The sequence below is a fragment of the Phodopus roborovskii genome, unplaced genomic scaffold (genome assembly GCF_943737965.1).
Source record: "Phodopus roborovskii unplaced genomic scaffold, PHOROB, whole genome shotgun sequence".
Taxonomy (NCBI): domain Eukaryota; kingdom Metazoa; phylum Chordata; class Mammalia; order Rodentia; family Cricetidae; genus Phodopus; species Phodopus roborovskii.
The window spans coordinates 33,464,039-33,481,459 of record NW_026125281.1 but is presented as its reverse complement, the minus strand read 5'-3'; positions in this window follow the sequence as shown (position 1 = coordinate 33,481,459).

The following is a 17,421-nucleotide window of genomic DNA, read 5'->3' as shown; positions in this document are numbered from 1 at the left end:
ATGTATCCATGTGACTCTTTATGATCTATGACTGTGCTGATAGTTGATTTGTTGCCATAGAGACAAGCTCAGAAGCATACAAATATTCTTCCTTGTTTCCTTATGGAAACTGTTTGACATTTTCAATTGTTGCTGTTTAATAATGCTGAGATAAAATCATGATGCCAGGAAAGGGTTTTCCTTTGAGTAGTGCCTGGCCAACTGCCATCTCTTTATACATTCACACTTGTATAGAACATGAAGTCTGAAACAAAGTTAACAGACTACTTGCATCCTTAACCTTAAACCACAGATGGGTATTCAGTCCTGGTATACATACAATTGAATTGCCTCCCTCACCACAGCCCACCCCCTTCTATCTTCCTTAGAGCTAACATCTCAGGATTTATACAACAGTTTACCTTCTGTGTTTGTTATAAACAGAAATCTTTTAACTCTTTCCACCATTAATATGTTGGACATCTCACACATGCATTTTATAGTCACAATATTTTAGAACTTTCAAGTTACACACAGTGATTGAAATGCTATTTCTCTTATTATTTCAACTGAATTTTGACAATGTTGTACTTCATGAAATTTATATAAATGTGTATGGTTTTGTTGAATTATATTAAAATGTAGCATACAACAAAAATAGTTGTCTATCTGTCTAGGACAACTGGTTGGTTTTAAATAGGCATTTAATACATTCAGCCTTTTAGATCAAAGCAATAGCCATTAGGCCACTAGAAAGGTGATGGGCATATTTAGTATCCTTGAAATTTTAAAATTCAAATAAATATATTTCTTAAGTATTCAGCTGACAATGCAGACTTATGACAGAATGTAAAATCATTTACTCTCCACCTTCTGAATGTCTGACAGCAATTTTAGATTATCCCAAGGACTTCTGTTTGTGTCAACATCCCAGATTTTAAGAGGAGGCAATTTACCAATTCCATAAAACATCTATAGCACACAAAATAACAGTGATTAATTATATATGTTTTTAGAGCAACACCATCCATACTATATGATGAAAAGTCATCCGGACAACTAGTTATAAGGAATGGAACAATGACCTTGAAAATAGGGTCACTGTGAACCAATATTATTTCATTTCCTGTCTTTCTCTACACCATTATATCCTTGATTATCACCTTAGCATGAAAAAGTAGAGAGGTTAGAGATACAAAACCAAAGTAATAAACTCATTGGCAACCATAAGTCAATGTGGAGATATATTACAAGGAAACTGTACAGAACAGGAAGTAGAAATGTTTTCATAAACAATTAAAACAATTGGAAAACAGGAAAATATAATCATATTACAATATACTAGATTAAAATGCAGGTACATTGACATATTTATGCAGTGAACTCAATCCACCAATTTTTTTTACCAACTTCAAAGAACTCAAAAAAATCAGAATGTTTGTCAGAGAATATGAGTTGCCACACTTCATATTTCACTAGTACCCACAAGAAAAAATTTCTTCTTCATGGGGGAGGGCCTAGGTACTCCCCCAAATGATGTGACAGACTTTGATGATTTGCCATGGGAGCCCTCACACTCCTGAGGATTAGGTGGGAGGTGGGATGGGGGGAATCGTGGGGGGAACTGGAGTACAGAAGGGAGAGGAAACTGGGATTGATATGTAAAATAAGAATTTTTTAATTTAAATAAAAAATGCTAAAAAAAGATTTCTTCTGAAAACATAATACTTACTCAAAACATGTGTCTAGATCAAGAGTATGCCAACATCACAGCCCTAGACCGCCTACACCTACCATGAAAGATGACTATGTGCTCTGCTTAGGACCATCTTCTCCATACCCTTCTTGGCGTTTTCTGGGTCTGCTCTGCCTGCAGTAAACCCAACCTGGCAGACCAATCCATACAGAGTCTGCTGATATAGCAGTCTTAACCAACATATACACACAAGGAGGGGAGGGGAGGGGAGGGGAGGGGAGGGGAGGGGAGAGGAGAGGAGAGGAGAGGAGAGAGAAACCCCACCTGCACCCTCTGGAAGAAGAGATAGGAAGGCAACAGTATAAGGGCACTTTCAACAACAGAAAGACCAATTTGATGCCACCAGAGTCTAGGGACTCTACAACAGCAAGACCTGAACATCCCAATGCAGATGAAGCAGAAGAGAATTACCTTAAAAACAACTTTATGAAGATGATAGAGGCCCTCAAAGAGGATATGAGAATTCCCTTAAAGAAATGGAAGCAAAACAAACCAAAACATGCAAGAAATGAACAAATCTCTAAAAGAAAGCAAGGTAAGCCAAGAAAAAACAATTAACCAGATAAAGGAAACAATTCAAACAGTTCAAGGCCTGAAAACTGAAGTAGAGACAATAAAGAAAACACATAATGAGGGAATGCTGGAAATAGAAAAGCTGGGTAAATGATCATGAACTACAGATGCAAGCATAACCAACAGAATACGAGAGATCAAAAAGAGAATCTCAGGTGCTGAAGATAAACAATAGGAAATAGATTCATCTACCAAAGAAAATCTTAAATACAACAAATCTTTAACACAAAATATCCAGGAAATGTGGCACACTGTGAACAGACCAAACATAGGAATAATCGGGACAGAAAAGGGCAAAGAAGCCCAGCTCAAAGGTGCAGAAAACATATTCAATAAAATCATACAAGAAAACTTTCCCAACCTGAAGAAGGACATGCCTACGAAAGTACAAGAAGCATACCGAACACCAAATAGACTTGACCAAAATAAAGTTCACTCGCCATTTTTTGTTACATTTTTTCAATTTAACTTATTATTTTACATGTCGATCCCAGTTCCATCTCCCTCCCTTTTACCCTCTCTGCCCCCTCACATGCACCCTGACCACACTCCCCTCCCATCCCCCTATCCCATTCCACATGTAAGGCAATGCCATCCAGGTGGGGTCATGTAGATCTGACAGGTCATTTGAAGTAGAGACTAGGGCTTCTCTCCTGTCTCTAGATTAAGGCAGTATCCCTCTATGGTGGATGTGTCCACAAGGTCCTTTTGTGCACCAGGGATACATCCTGGTTCCACTGTCTGAGGTCTCTTAGACTGCTCAGTCCTTCTGGCTGAGACCCATATTCAGGGGGGCCTGAGTCAGTCCCATGCTGGATTCCCAGCTATCAGTCTGGGGGCCCGTTAGCTCCTCCTTGTTCAGGTCAGCTGTCTCTATGTGTTTCTGCAACCTGGTCTTGTCCTTTCCATCTGCATCTGGGTTCTAGTTCAACTCTGTGTTTAGGTATGGATGTTTGCTTCCGTTTCCAACAAGTATTAGATGAGGGCTCCACGGATAAGTTAATTGTTGATCTCACTATCCGGGAAGGGCATTTATGGTAGCCTTTCCATGAATGCTCAAATTGTAGGTCTCTAAACCTTTCTTTGGGTTCAGTTTTCTCTTCAAACCAATATTGGTTTCCTCTTTTATGTTCTCTCTCTCTCTCTCTCTCTCTCTCTCTCTCTCTCTCACACACACACACACACACACACACACACACACACACACACACACACACCAGGATATAGGAATGATCTCAATAATGTAGAACTCAAAAGTTTCTTTTGAACCACTTCCAGATGGGTCTACAACATGAAATTCTACATGCTTCTACAACAAAAATACTTTACATACACTCCATTTGTGTGCTCTGACTCTGACCACTCTTAACCCACTTAAGGTTGATGGTAACATTTGGCATCAAGTATATTTATTTTGATATCAAACAGTACTAATAATTTATGTAAATGTCTGTTAGGTAAATTCAAATTTCATTTCTCATTATACAGTTTACATGTGCCTGCAAATTAAGTTTCACTCAGAGGTCAGCTAAAAGTCGTTGAAGGTGACATGCCTAGGATCAGAAGGGTAGATTTTTATAAGCTATGTGTCATCATACCAATCGTCCTTAGCTCTGAAATACTATGATCTATTCCAAAGACTCTGGCAACTTCTTTCATCTTTAATTACATTGCCTTTTAAAGTACAATGAGAAATCATTTTTCAAATATCTAAATAGCAAAATGGAATTCAGCCTTTTCATTTTGTGTATTTTTCCAAAAGTATTACAGATCACGTAGTTACGTCTTTAAACGTATTCCTATTGTGGCAAGTGTCATTGCAGGCAGTGATCCAAGAGACCTGAGAATGCCAACCCAGTGTAGGCTGACTCTGTCAACCGAGACTCAGACTCCACAGAGTCTAATGCCAGGCAGTTCATTGTCAGCATATTTAGCACACAGTACAATCTGGAGAAAGGTTTCCAAGCAATAATCAGTCCAATCAGCTGAATTCCAGGTGCACAATAATGCTTAATGCGTGACTACATAGAGACTGTTTTACAAAGTATATATGACTAGGAGGGTGGGTTCTACTGCTAAAAGACCTAGAATCTACTGTGGTCTTTGACTAATAGCATAAAGGTCAGCATACCACAAAGCACATGTGACATCTCCCCTAAGAATGTGTAATGGTCTAGGGGGAAGAGTTTGGAATAATCATCCTTGGGAGTTTGGGTGAGGTCTGCCTATATAGCAAAAGGTGAGTGTGGTCTGCCTCCCCAGATGGCAACAAGATAACCACGTTCTTAACACAATCTGTTCTCAATTTGCTGGATGGAATGCAGGCATTTGATTTGCTTCTCCTCCACTGAAGAGACACCACAAGGTGATTGGGTCTCTGACTGCTTCTCTGTAAGTACAAGGACTTCTGTGCACCCCAACACATATAATGTTCCAGCGAGAACTACTTCCTTCATTTATAATAACTTTCTACTTTGCAAATCTATTATATATATATATAATATATATAATAATTTTTATTTTAATCTTATAGCAACAATTAACAATTTTATGAATTCTGAGTTGAAATTAGGATTCTGAACTTAAATGACATCTTTTTAGTTACCATTTGTGAATTACCCATCTTAATTGACTAGATAACTATACATGTTCATTGTGAGGTCTGTATTCAATGAGTGCCACACACCTAACCTATTCATTGCTTTATCAAAGTACCGGCAATGAGACAGGACATTTAAGTAAACTTTAAAATGTAAAAAATGTAGAGAGTATACATTTTGGAATCAAATGAACCTAGAATCCAGTTGTAGGGAGGGAGGAGTGATGAGCAAAGGTGTTAAGACCATGCTGGAGAAACCCACAGAAACAGCTGACCTGAGCAAGTGGGAGCTCATGAACCCCATCCAGACACCTGGGGATCCATAATAGGACTGAACCAGGCTCCCTGCATGTGGGTGACAGTTAGGAGGCCTAGTCAGTCTATGGGGTCTCTGGCAGTGGAACCAGTATTTATCCCTACTGCACAAATGGACTTTAGGCGCTCATTCCCTGTGGAGGGATACTCTCTTAGCCTGGATACATGGGGGAAGGCCTAGGCCTTACCCCAAATGATGTGACAGACTTTGATGATCCCCACAGAAGGCCTCATTCTTCCAGGTAAGTGGATGGGGAATGGGACGGGGGTCATTGGGGGACATAGGAGGATGGGAGGGAGAGGAAGCTGGGATTGATATGTAAAATAATATTGTTTCTAATTTAAATAAAAATTATTTAAAAGCGAAAATATTAATTGGACTTCATGAAATTCTTTGAGAAAATTAAAACTATGAAGCACTTGTAAGCATTGTAGCAACTACTTTTCATATGTATTCCATGTGGCATAAATTCACTTACTATGTACATATGTAATTAAGATTTGACACATAATCTACATATGAAGCAATCATAAAAATTAATGTTAATAATGTTCAGGTATAACTGAAAGTCACTCCATTTTTTTTCTATAATTTCACCACTCTGAATATTACTACTGTCCCCAGATATTTTTGGTTTTTCAAGATGACTAACATATATTCTTTTGGGGCTGGAGAGATCACTCCATGGTTAAGGGCTCTGGCTATACTTCCAGAAGACCCTTCTCCAATTCTCAGCACTCACATGGTGGCTCATAATCATTTGTAATTCTAGTACTAGTGGGTCTGACACCACCTTCTAGCCTCTGTAGGCACTGTTTACATGCAAATACTTACACATGTAAAATAAAACAAAATTGCAAAACAATACATTGTTCCTTTTAAGATTGTACTCCCTATCATTTTGACCTTGAGAATTATTAAAAATGAATCATATTTATATTCTTTCACCATAATATGAACATTGTAAGAGACACAAAAATTAACAATACCATAAATTTTTATTGTGGTTAGATATTAAACCATAGCATTTGAACTCAATAAATAGCCTTAGTTTTCATATAACATACAATGATTCAAATGGCATGTTGTCCATTACTGGCCAACGTTTACAATAAGAAACAGCCTAAATTACTAAGCTACATTGAGAAAAAATGAACTTACTTAAGAAGTGTATATGCAATAAGTAAAAACATTTTTCACTTTTTACTTTAATTAGAAACAGGCTTGTTTTACATGTCAATCCCAGTTCCCTCCCCTCCTCCCCGGGCCCCTACCAACCCCCTATCCCATCCAACATCTGCTCCCCAGGGAGAATGAGGCCTTCCATGGGTGATCTTCAAAGTCTGTCAATAGGCCCTCTCCCATGTGTCTGTGCTGAAAGAGTATCCCTCTATGTGGAATGGTGGGATATGTGGGTATGGTAGGGATAAATACTGATTCACTACCAGAAGCCCCACAGATTGCCCAGTCCACCTAACTAAGACCCACGTTCAGTGTATCTGGGTCGGTCCTATGTTGGTTTCCTAGCTATCAGACTGGGGTGCATGAGCTCCCCCTTGTTCAGGTCAGCTGTTTCTGTGGGTTTCTTGAACCTGGTCTTGACCCCTTTGTACATCACTCCTCCCTCTCTGAAACTGGATTCCAGGAGTTCAGCTCAGTGTTTAGTTGTGGGTGTCTGCTTCTGCTTCCATCGGCTACTAGATGAAGGCTCAAAAATGGCTTTAAGATAGTCATCGATCTCATTATCAGGGAAGGGCATTTAAGGTATCCTCTCCACCATTGCTTAGATTGTTAGTTGGGGGTCATCCTTGTAGATCTCTGTACATTTGCCTAGTGACAGATTTCTCTTAAAACCTATAATGGCACCATCTATTATGGTATCTCTTTTCTTGCTCTCCTCTATTCTTTCCCTGACTCAATCTTCCTACCTGGTGGAGCTGTTTTCTATCTTTCCTGTGGTAGTTGTTATGTGTATCTCCATGGCTGACAAAATTTTATGGTACTAAATAAACATGCAGAATGCAATGAAATATGGCATGCTAGCCAGGTTATTTAAGACTATAATGGAGTTGAGAAATTACTGATGTGTGGTGATGGTATAGCCTCAGTGATGAAGCTCAATGCTGTACATTTATGGAGAAGCTGGTTTAACAAACCAGCATAGCTCATCCAAATAACAATGATAATAAACATGTTTCCAGTTCATGCATTTAAAGTAATATAGCTTTTCTTAAATATTTTAGAGTATTTGTACCAGAAATGGTGTTACTTGCACAGGCTACTACAACATATATTAGAACTCTGTTGTAGTCATTGTATAACCTCAAATACTATATAAAAAGCAAATTTAAAGTGATTCCATTATTAACAATTGAGAACATAAATTCTATATTTCCAGTGCCTGGGTTTGAATTACATCTTTGCAATCCACCCACTATGACAACTTAATTAACTTGAGTGAGTTATTTATACTTCATCTTTCTAACCTAAAATAATCTAGACAATTAAGTATTCATGTCAGTTTTAGAAAGAAAGCCTGGAACAGAATAAGCTCTGAAATTTTATTGTCAAATATAATTATCATAAATAAATAGAATGCTTTGTCTTCTCAGCTAACATTAACAATAACATACAATAAAAGCAGGGTTTTTGCATTACTCTTATGTGTTATATATAGTGTTATGACATATAATAATATATTATGGACAGTAGATGAAGTCATGAGCCACGTCAAGAACCCTATTGCCTCAGACTCATATGAATAGCAACGCCTTCTTCAAGTCAGCTCAGGGAAATAACAAAAGTTCCCTGGTCTAAGTGTGGATGTTGACAGTGTGTGCATAAAATGTCCACCACTGCTTTCATCTCCCATAAGTTTATAGGCTGAGACTTCTCCCATATAGAGATTTCCTATCAAGATTAGCTAAGCCTGCCTTCTTGTTCAGTTATATACAATAAACTCAGCTCCTCAATTCGGATGTATAATATAAACAGGCTGCTGCTGGTACATTTTCATCTCAGAACACACCACCTGATGCAGCATTTCTGTGTGTCTGTCTGCCTTCACTCTGTCTCCCCAGTTAAGTTAATCTCTAAACCATGCATGGAGTGGAAATACATGTGTTGAGAAATAATGAATGAATCAAACATATAGATAGAGATAGAGATAGAGAGATAGAGATAGAGATAGAGATAGATACATTTTGACTGTTGTTATTTTGTTTTGTTTTGTTTTAGACAGGGTTTCTTTGCAGCTTTGAAGCATGTCCTGGAACTAGCTCTACAGACCAGACTGGCCTTGAATTCACAGAGATCCACCTGTCTCTGCCTCCCAAGTGCTGGGATTAAAGGCTGTACCACCTCTGCCTAGTCTGATTTTTGTTTTTAAAAAGTGCTATCTTTTTCCTTTTTGAAGCATGAAATACCATGATATTACATGGATGCTGGCTGAACTCAGTGTTTGCATTATACTTCCCATCACTGTCTTTCAGAAATTTTGCTTATTTTTCAATGATTAAAAAGAAAAACATATTTTTTATATGAGGTTTTGAAATCTGCAATGCTCAAAAGCCCATTTTAAAAAGTGGTTACTAAATGTTTTCTTCTTTAACATATGTGAAATAGCAACACCTGGAATTCATTTTTGTTTTAATGTGAACAAATTCTACGTGACCCACTACTAATGAAAGCTGATACCCTTTAAAGTGGTTAACAGATGTTTTTTGTCTTCTCTTTTATTGACATTTTTCCTTTTCATTATACTAGCACTCTTCCTCTCCTATGCTTCATTTTATAGAATTATTTTTCCAGGAAAATAATATGCGTGGATAAAAACATGTAATTAAAGCCTGCCAGTGCTTCATAACATCTTATTTTCAAAATTCTTTGAAGTTAATCAACACTCCTGTAATTTGATAGGCTAGTAAAATGTTGATGTATTTTATTAAAAGACATGTTACCTATACTAGCCACATTATTTTTAAATTTCTACTTTACAATGGCAAATACAATGTAAAAAAAATGCCATTTACTTCTACTATATAAAGTAGATATGGTAATGCCTGTTAGACTCCTAGACAACTCAGCCACCATATAATACCACTCCCACAAGCTGAGTTTTTAATGATATTTCTAGGCTGGTCTTGAATATCCGAATTTTTATACTTCCTATGGGACTAGATTTCATGGCCTGATTTTAGCAGTGGAACACTGTTCCTAAAACTAACATTTACTGAAAATTTCTCACTTTATCTCTTTGGTCCTTTAAATACACGGGATATTTACCTTGATAAGATTTTTCATTCAGCTACCATGTGATGAACTAATTAGTATTTTGTTACCACTATTTTTCATAAATTATAATAGCAACTACTCAAGAAATAAAAAAAAAATCCTAAGCACATAGTACTCGGAATTACAGACAACTAACCAAATATATAACGTGTTAGTATCTAATTGAATATTTACAAAGGTGACTTGTGAAATTGTTTTAAAAGATGAGTGCAATATAAATACAGCAAAATTTAAAAACTGAATTGGAAAAATTGCTAGGTGACAGAATTATTGGATCTATAAGGAAGAATTAACAGTAGGAACTAAGGTTATAACTCAATGGTACTAAGGTTATAACTCAGTGGTAGAGTGTTCTCCTAGTATAAGAAAGGTCCTGAGTTGATCACACCAGACCGCCTGAAACAGAGTACAAGCTGATCCTACATTCCAAACAGCTGGACAAAACAGCCCTACAGACTACAGCCAGGATATCTGAATCTTCTTCGAATCCCCCAAGACAGCGCCCCTTACCAGCAGGAAGTAGTTTGGAAAGAACGACGCCCAAATTCCCAAATATTGTGTATAAATGTTTGTTTTCATTTAATTGGACTGTTATATAAAATTAAATAAAATTAAAAAAATAAAAAAAAGAAAGGTCCTGAGTTCAGTTCCTAGTACTGGGTTGAGAGGAAATAAACTATACATTAACCAGCCCTTGATATATAGCATCATCTGAAGACAACTGCTTTATATCTATATAGAATTAACACACGACCTTGTTATAAAACTCAGTGGGTCACGAAAGAAAACAAAATATACACAATGTAAGACAAAGACTTGTGCAAAAAAAATGGGAACTACCAGGGGAGGAAGGTGAGGATAATTAAAGTGCAAATTTACACATGAATGAAAATGTCAAACAACAAACTTATTAATAAAACAATAAATAATTAACACCAAAATTAGATGAGAAACTCATATGACTCAATACCCTAAATATCTCAAAATGAACAAGGATTATAAATAGACATAATCCAAATTAATACATTCAAATTGTCAGAGACAAATGATAGTGTTCAATGTCTTTAACCAAGGAAATGCAATTCAAAACTGGGGTGACATTTTGGATCGTATGCGTGTTACAATGGGTACTATAAAAACAATGGGTATACGGGTACATACCTATAATCCCAGCACTTGAAACTGAAGCAGGCATAGATCACACTTTTAAGGTCAGGGTAGGCTCCAGAACAAGACTCTGTCTTAATCTTCCTACCTCCAAAAAGAAAAAGGAAAGAGAAAAAGAAAAGGAAGAGTCAAAAGAAAAACAAAATGTAAGGAGTTGTGGTAGTAATGTGGGGAGGGGAGCAGAATGCTGGCATCGTGTCCTTTCAGAGCACCTTTCCTGTACAGCAATCCAGGACTCTGTTCTTCATTGCTGACTCATGGCAATCAGGCTTCAACTTGTCAAAGCTCTAAGAACTGTATGGCAGTGGTCACTCTCCTGCATGCTAGCTGCCAAATCTAAGTGGCCGCCTCTTTTGTCAATTAATAACTCCTCAGCATTTAATATGAAGTTGGTCCTTTCTAAAAAGTCTACGGAGCTTGTCTTCTATGGCACTGGTGATTCTCCAGCCTCCTAACCACTCTTTTCCTCTCCCATTGCTGTCCCCTCTCCTCCACTTCAATTCAGGTACAAATAAAGGAGGAATATTTTGGTCCCATTTTATCTACACACTGATAAACAGAGAGAGAGGTTCAGAAAGTGGTACTATGTTGTGTTTGTGTGTATCTGAAAATGTTAGAGAGGAAATAATCTCGATAAATTTTCATTTTCCTCACTTTTACAATCATGTCATAATTTTTGAAACTGGGAGACAATAATAAGTTCATCAATAGTCATATATTTTACAATTACATCTTCAATTCACCCAGATTCACCCCCACACACACACACACTTCTTTCCTTCTTTCCATTTCCAAGTGCATGCCTAGCTACGTTAAGTACTCTACTGCAGCAGTAACATCACAGTACATGATTCTCACGTGGAGAGCTCCTCAACTAATCACGTTTTCTTAGTGCTTACATACAAGGTGTAAGCCCTTCAAGCCACCAGAGCGGATAGGGTCCTCCCCTCAAGGACCTCCAGCTGCCAGGTTCCATCACAGAACACTAACTGCCCTAACTGCTGGACACAGCCACCACACCACGCAGTAAATAATCCAATCTCTGAATGTGAAATCCCACCCAAATCCACCCTGGAAAGGTCCATCCTGAGAAGTTCCACCCCCTCCCCAACAAACTCTATATAAGCCCCGCCTTCTGTTCAGTTCTCTGGTGTTCTCACCCAATCAGAGGCAGCCACCTCTCCAATTTTTCCCCTCTCAATAAAGGTTTGTTATGTGGTGTGATTTTGTGGTATACCTTGGTTCCCAACTGTCAGGATACCTTTCCATTCAAGCGATAACACTACATATGGTGCCTGGTAAATAGAACACACTTGTGGGCATTAGTTAACTACATGGTTTAACTCAAGGAATTATTCTTTATGGCTTAGGCAATTGTTGATGTTTTTTCTTAGTTTAGGAATATAGTATATTTAGATTAATCTGAGATGCAAAGTGGCTTAACAATGAGAATACATCTTCAGAAATATGACATTAGACAGCTTCATTGTTATGTGAGGATAACAATGTGTTTTTACAGAAGGCACATGAAAGATGACTTTGGTCAATTGCTTTCCATTGCCTCTTGGAACAAGCAAGAGACATAATAGGCACAAGATATATGAAGTGGTTGTAAACACAGCATGTTGCTGTGAGTAAATTTTGATGGAAAGTACAAGTATACTCTAAAATCATAAGACAAGAAATACAAAAACTAGTAACAGTCATTTACTGCCATTACCAAGTATCTTGTACTAAAAAAAAAAAAAAAAAAAAAAATTCCTTGTGCTACACTAATGGCAGCATCACCAAAAACTCATGGACATTCACTGAAATTCAATAATATCAGTATGGAAATGTTCTAAGATGATGTCATAAGCTAACTGTCAAATTGTTGCCTGTCTTTGACAGAAATGTCATTATGTAGGCCATATTTTAAAATTTAAATAGAAGTGGAAAGCATGAAGTACAGATAAGGTACTAAAGGACATCAAAACAGTAAGGACTGAGTATAGAAATTTTCTAATTAAAAGTCCAGTAAGGAATAGCAGAAAGGAAAGCAAAACAACAAAATCTTTCATGTTCACTCATTTGGAGTGATGACTGGTTAGTTGTACCAAAATAAATCTTTGCTGCCATCTTGTGGAACAAAACAATTCTTACATTTCATCTATGTAGTTGAGCTTGGCAAGATATATATAGTTATCTCTACTTATATTCTTCATTATTTAAAGAGAAGCTTCAAATTAACCCCTATAGATAAGTAGAAGAAAGAGAGGGGCAGGAGAGGAAAGCATGTGCGACTAGTAAGATTGAGTCAGGGTAGGAATAGAAGACAGGAGAGAGAGAGGGGGGGGAAGGGAGGGAGGGAGCCAGAGAGAGAACATAAAAGAGGGAGCCATTATTGGTTTGAAGAGAAAACTGAACCTAAAGAAAGATCTAGAGACCTACAAGACTGCTGCCAACTAACAATTTGTGCAACCATGGAAAGGCTACCATAAATGCCCTTCCCCAATAGTGAGATCAACAACTAACTTATCCATGGAGCCCTCATCTAATACCTGTTGGAAACAGAAGCAAACACGCATACCTAAACACTGAGTTGAACTAGAATCCAGATAATCCAGATGCAGAGGGAGAGGACAAGACCAGGTTGCAGAAACACATAGAGACAGCTGACCTGAACAAGGAGGAGCTAATGGGCCCCCAGACTGATAGCTGGGAAGCCAGCATGGCACTGACTCAGGCCCCCCTGAATATGGGTCTCAGCTAGAAGGACTGAGCAGTCTAAGGGACCTCAGACAGTGGAGCCAGGATGTATCCCTGGTGCACAAAAGGACCTTGCAGACACATCCCCCATGGGGGTGTGGGGGGACACTCCCTTAACCTAGAGACAGGAGAGAAGCCCTAGGCCCTACTTCAAATGACCTGTCAGACCTACATGACCCCACCTGGATGGCATTGCCCTATATGTGGAATTGGGGTGGGGGGATGGGAGAGGAGGGTGGTCAGAGTGCATGGGAGGGGGCAGAAAGGATAAAAGGGAGGAAGGGAGGGAGGGAGGGATGGAAAGGGAACTGGGATCGACATGTAAAATAATAAATTAAATAAAAAAATTAACTCCTATATCTGCAAGTATTCCTTCTGTTGCATTCATGAAAACCTTATCACTTTCTTATCTATATGCTTTTCCAATTTAATATTGCTGCATTTAGTGCACTTCTAAACTAATTTATTTCAGTTTGTTTTGATTCTTAATTTTGCTTCAAATGTGACTGTAAATTTACTTATTGAGTTCTTTTCATAGTCAGTTAGGTGTGAAGAAGCACCATGACCACAGCAACTCTTATGAAGGAAAACATTTAATTGGGGTGGCTTACAGTTAAGAGGTTCTGTCCATTATCATCATGGTGGAACACTGCAGCATGCAGGTAGGCTAGAGAAGAAGCTGAGAGTTCTACATACTGACATGTAGGCAATAGGAAATGAACTAAGACACTGGGCATGGCTTGAGCATATATGAGACTTAAAAACCTGCCTCCACAGTGGCACACTTCCTTCAACAAAGCAATACCCATTTCAACAAAGCCACACCTCCTAATAGTGCCACTTTCTTGAAAGGCCATTTTCTTGTAAATCACCACACATACATACATACATATGTGTTTGTATACATGTTCAATATATATTAGGTACTATGTCTATCATTGCTGCATCAACTCAAGAAATAGTATAATAATAATGAAAAAAGAAATATAAATTCCTGCTTTCTACAAGTTACATTTTAATGAGACAAATAAAGTACACTTTAATTTCCTCATAGTCTCTTAAAATGTGCTTATTTCACATAACAAACTGCACAATACATTCCTAGTTTAGAAGGAAGGAAACCACAAGACACACCATCTCATTCTTAAGATAGTATTATTCAGAATACTTCAAAATTAGAGTCAGGAATGTAAAATGTAGTCAGGAATGAAAGATTTAGTAATTTCCTGCATAGATAAGATTTCAGAAAAACGTAATACAAGTAATGGAGTTTGAAATAAAAATCAAAACTTTGGTAGTCTCAGCAAGACAATTTGTCTAGCATTTATGTGTATCATTGGAGACAAATTTTGATTAAAAACTGAAGTCATTTTTAAAAGCTAATATTTTAGATAAAAAATATAATTTTTTAGAAGATGCTTGTCATTATCGCATAAGGAAGTCATTCCTAATTGACAATAGCATAAACCACTGTATGTAAAATTATCATTTTTCTGTAGAACCTTTTGTCGTTGTTGTTGTTTTTGAGAAAGGGTTTCTCTGTGTAGCTTTGGAGCCTGTCCTGGAACTCACAGAGACCCACCTTTTTCTGCCTCCCAAGTGCTGGGATTAAAGGCATATGCCACCACTGCCTGCCTCTGCAGAACTTTTAATCCATAAAAGTGAGCTATAATAAATTTCACTTTTAAAGGTTTAATTTTTAAGAAAGATATTTGGTTGTGAGCCTAGCCTTTAAAGGCTGAGCTATCCCTCCAGGAAGGCATCACCCTACATGTGGAGTGGGGGAGGGGGATGGGAGGGTGGGGAAGAGGGAGGAAGGGACAGAGAAGGAACTGAGATTGATATGTAAAATAAGAAAAATAAATAAATAAATAAAAAGAAAGATGTTTGGTAAGAATGCATATATTTCAACATTTTGTTTTCATTCAAGTCCTTTTTAACTGCAGAGCTGAAAACAAAAGTTTTAAGCAAATAATTCATTGTAAGAAATTACTGCTGAGAAAATGAAAAGCTGTGGATTCCTTCCAGACTAATGTGGTTTGATCACGCCAGACCGCCTGAAACAGAGTACCAGGTGATCCTACATATATATATTTTTAAAATGCTTTGACTCAAAAATTTAAGTCTAAGGGCAAGTTACTGGGGAAAAGGATTTCTATTTTTGTTTCAACAGGAAATAAAAAGCTGTGGATTCCTTCCAGACTAATGTGGTTTGAGCAAGCCAGACCACCTGAAACAGAGTACCAGGTGATCCTACATTCAAAACAGCTGAACAAAGCAGCCTTGCAGACTACAGCCAAGATTTCTGCATCTTCTCAGGATCCCCTATGACAGCGCCCCCTGTCATCAGAAAGTAGTTTGGAAAGAACGAGCCCAAATTCCCAAATATTGTTTATAAATGTTGTTTTCATTTAAATGGACTTGGTTATAAACGGTTAATGAGCACAGCCAATTCTTTTTAAAGGTAAAAAGGGGATTATGGTATAGATATGAATACTTTGTTTTGGAATGGATTTTCATTTATTGATTACTTTGTTTTTGAATGGATTTTCATTTATTGATACAAATTTAAAGTCAATTTGATGATATGTATATTTCTCCTCTTGTTTAGGTATTGTGTTTATTGAGCTCAGTTAGAAATGTAATGTATAATGTAGTACAGATTATAGTTACCTATGATAGTCAGAACTTATAGTTAAGTTAGTTAGGATTTCTAGATATACAGAGATGTATTTGAGATGGATAGGCATTCTTCAAACCTTTCAAAGACCTACAGAATATGGCATTTAAAATGGCTTAGGGTGAGACATAAATGCTCCTGGCAACACCACCTGCGTCAGAAAGGAAGATGGACATTGAAGAAACTCGTTATAGAGTTTGCTTCTAGTATGGCAAGACAAGCCATTTGGACAAGATACTGCTCTTGTTTGGACTGTTTGACTTTATGCTGTATAAACTGGACATGCAGGACCCACAGAAAAGTGACTGCTGATTCAAGATGGACATTGCTACAGAGTTCCTGCTTCATGGAAGAGTCTGCGAGGCAGTATGCAGGACACAGAGAAAAGTGACTGATAAACTGCCAATACAAAAAGACAGTTTAAAGTTTCCTGCGTTGCTGAAGAGTCTGCTAGACACACTATGGCCTATGGGCTGAAGATGGAAGATTACAAAAGAACTTCGGGTAACCAGGCAGTGAGTTGTCTCTGTCATTTCTAGAGCTTATATATTATCCTTCTGTGGTCTTTGAAGGAGTTGAAGACAGGTAGTTATGGTTATAGTTTTCATTAGTTAGGATTAAAGATAAGTTACGTAGACTTTAGACACACAAAGATAGAATAGATGATGAAATATTTTCTTCAAATCTTGCTAAATGTTAATGGACTAAATATTGTTAACTGTGATTCTTACTTGATAACTGTTGTATAATATATTTTGCTATGTTAAGGTTAAAATGCTTCTTTTTATTTAGACAGAAAAAAGGAGATGATGGGAGATGCCATTATGTATATATGTTTCTCATACTGGTTAATAATAAAGCACTGTTGGCCAATAGGAAAGGAAGATAGGAGGGACTAGGAGACAAGGAGGCAATAGGAAGTAGGAAGGAGGAGTCAAGATGGAGAGTCTGGAGAGAGCTGGACGCCAGCCGCCTCCCGGTAAGAGAAGGCCATGTGAAAATACATAGATCAGCAGAAATGGGTTAATAATAAAGGCAGAGCTAGCCAATAAGAAACAAGTAACCGGGCCAACAGTATAATATCAAATACAGAGTCTCTGTGTGTTATTTGGGGCTGGCGCGGCAGCAGGACAAGACCAGCGGTGGCGGGCGGAAAAACCATACTCGTTACACACCAGGGAGACAGAGACAGGCGGATCTCTATGAGTTTGAGGCCCAATCTGGTATACAGAGAGAATTTCAGCTACAGAGAAACTCTGTAATATATTATGATTTATTAAAGCCACTAGAGGTCAAAATAGCAAAGCAGC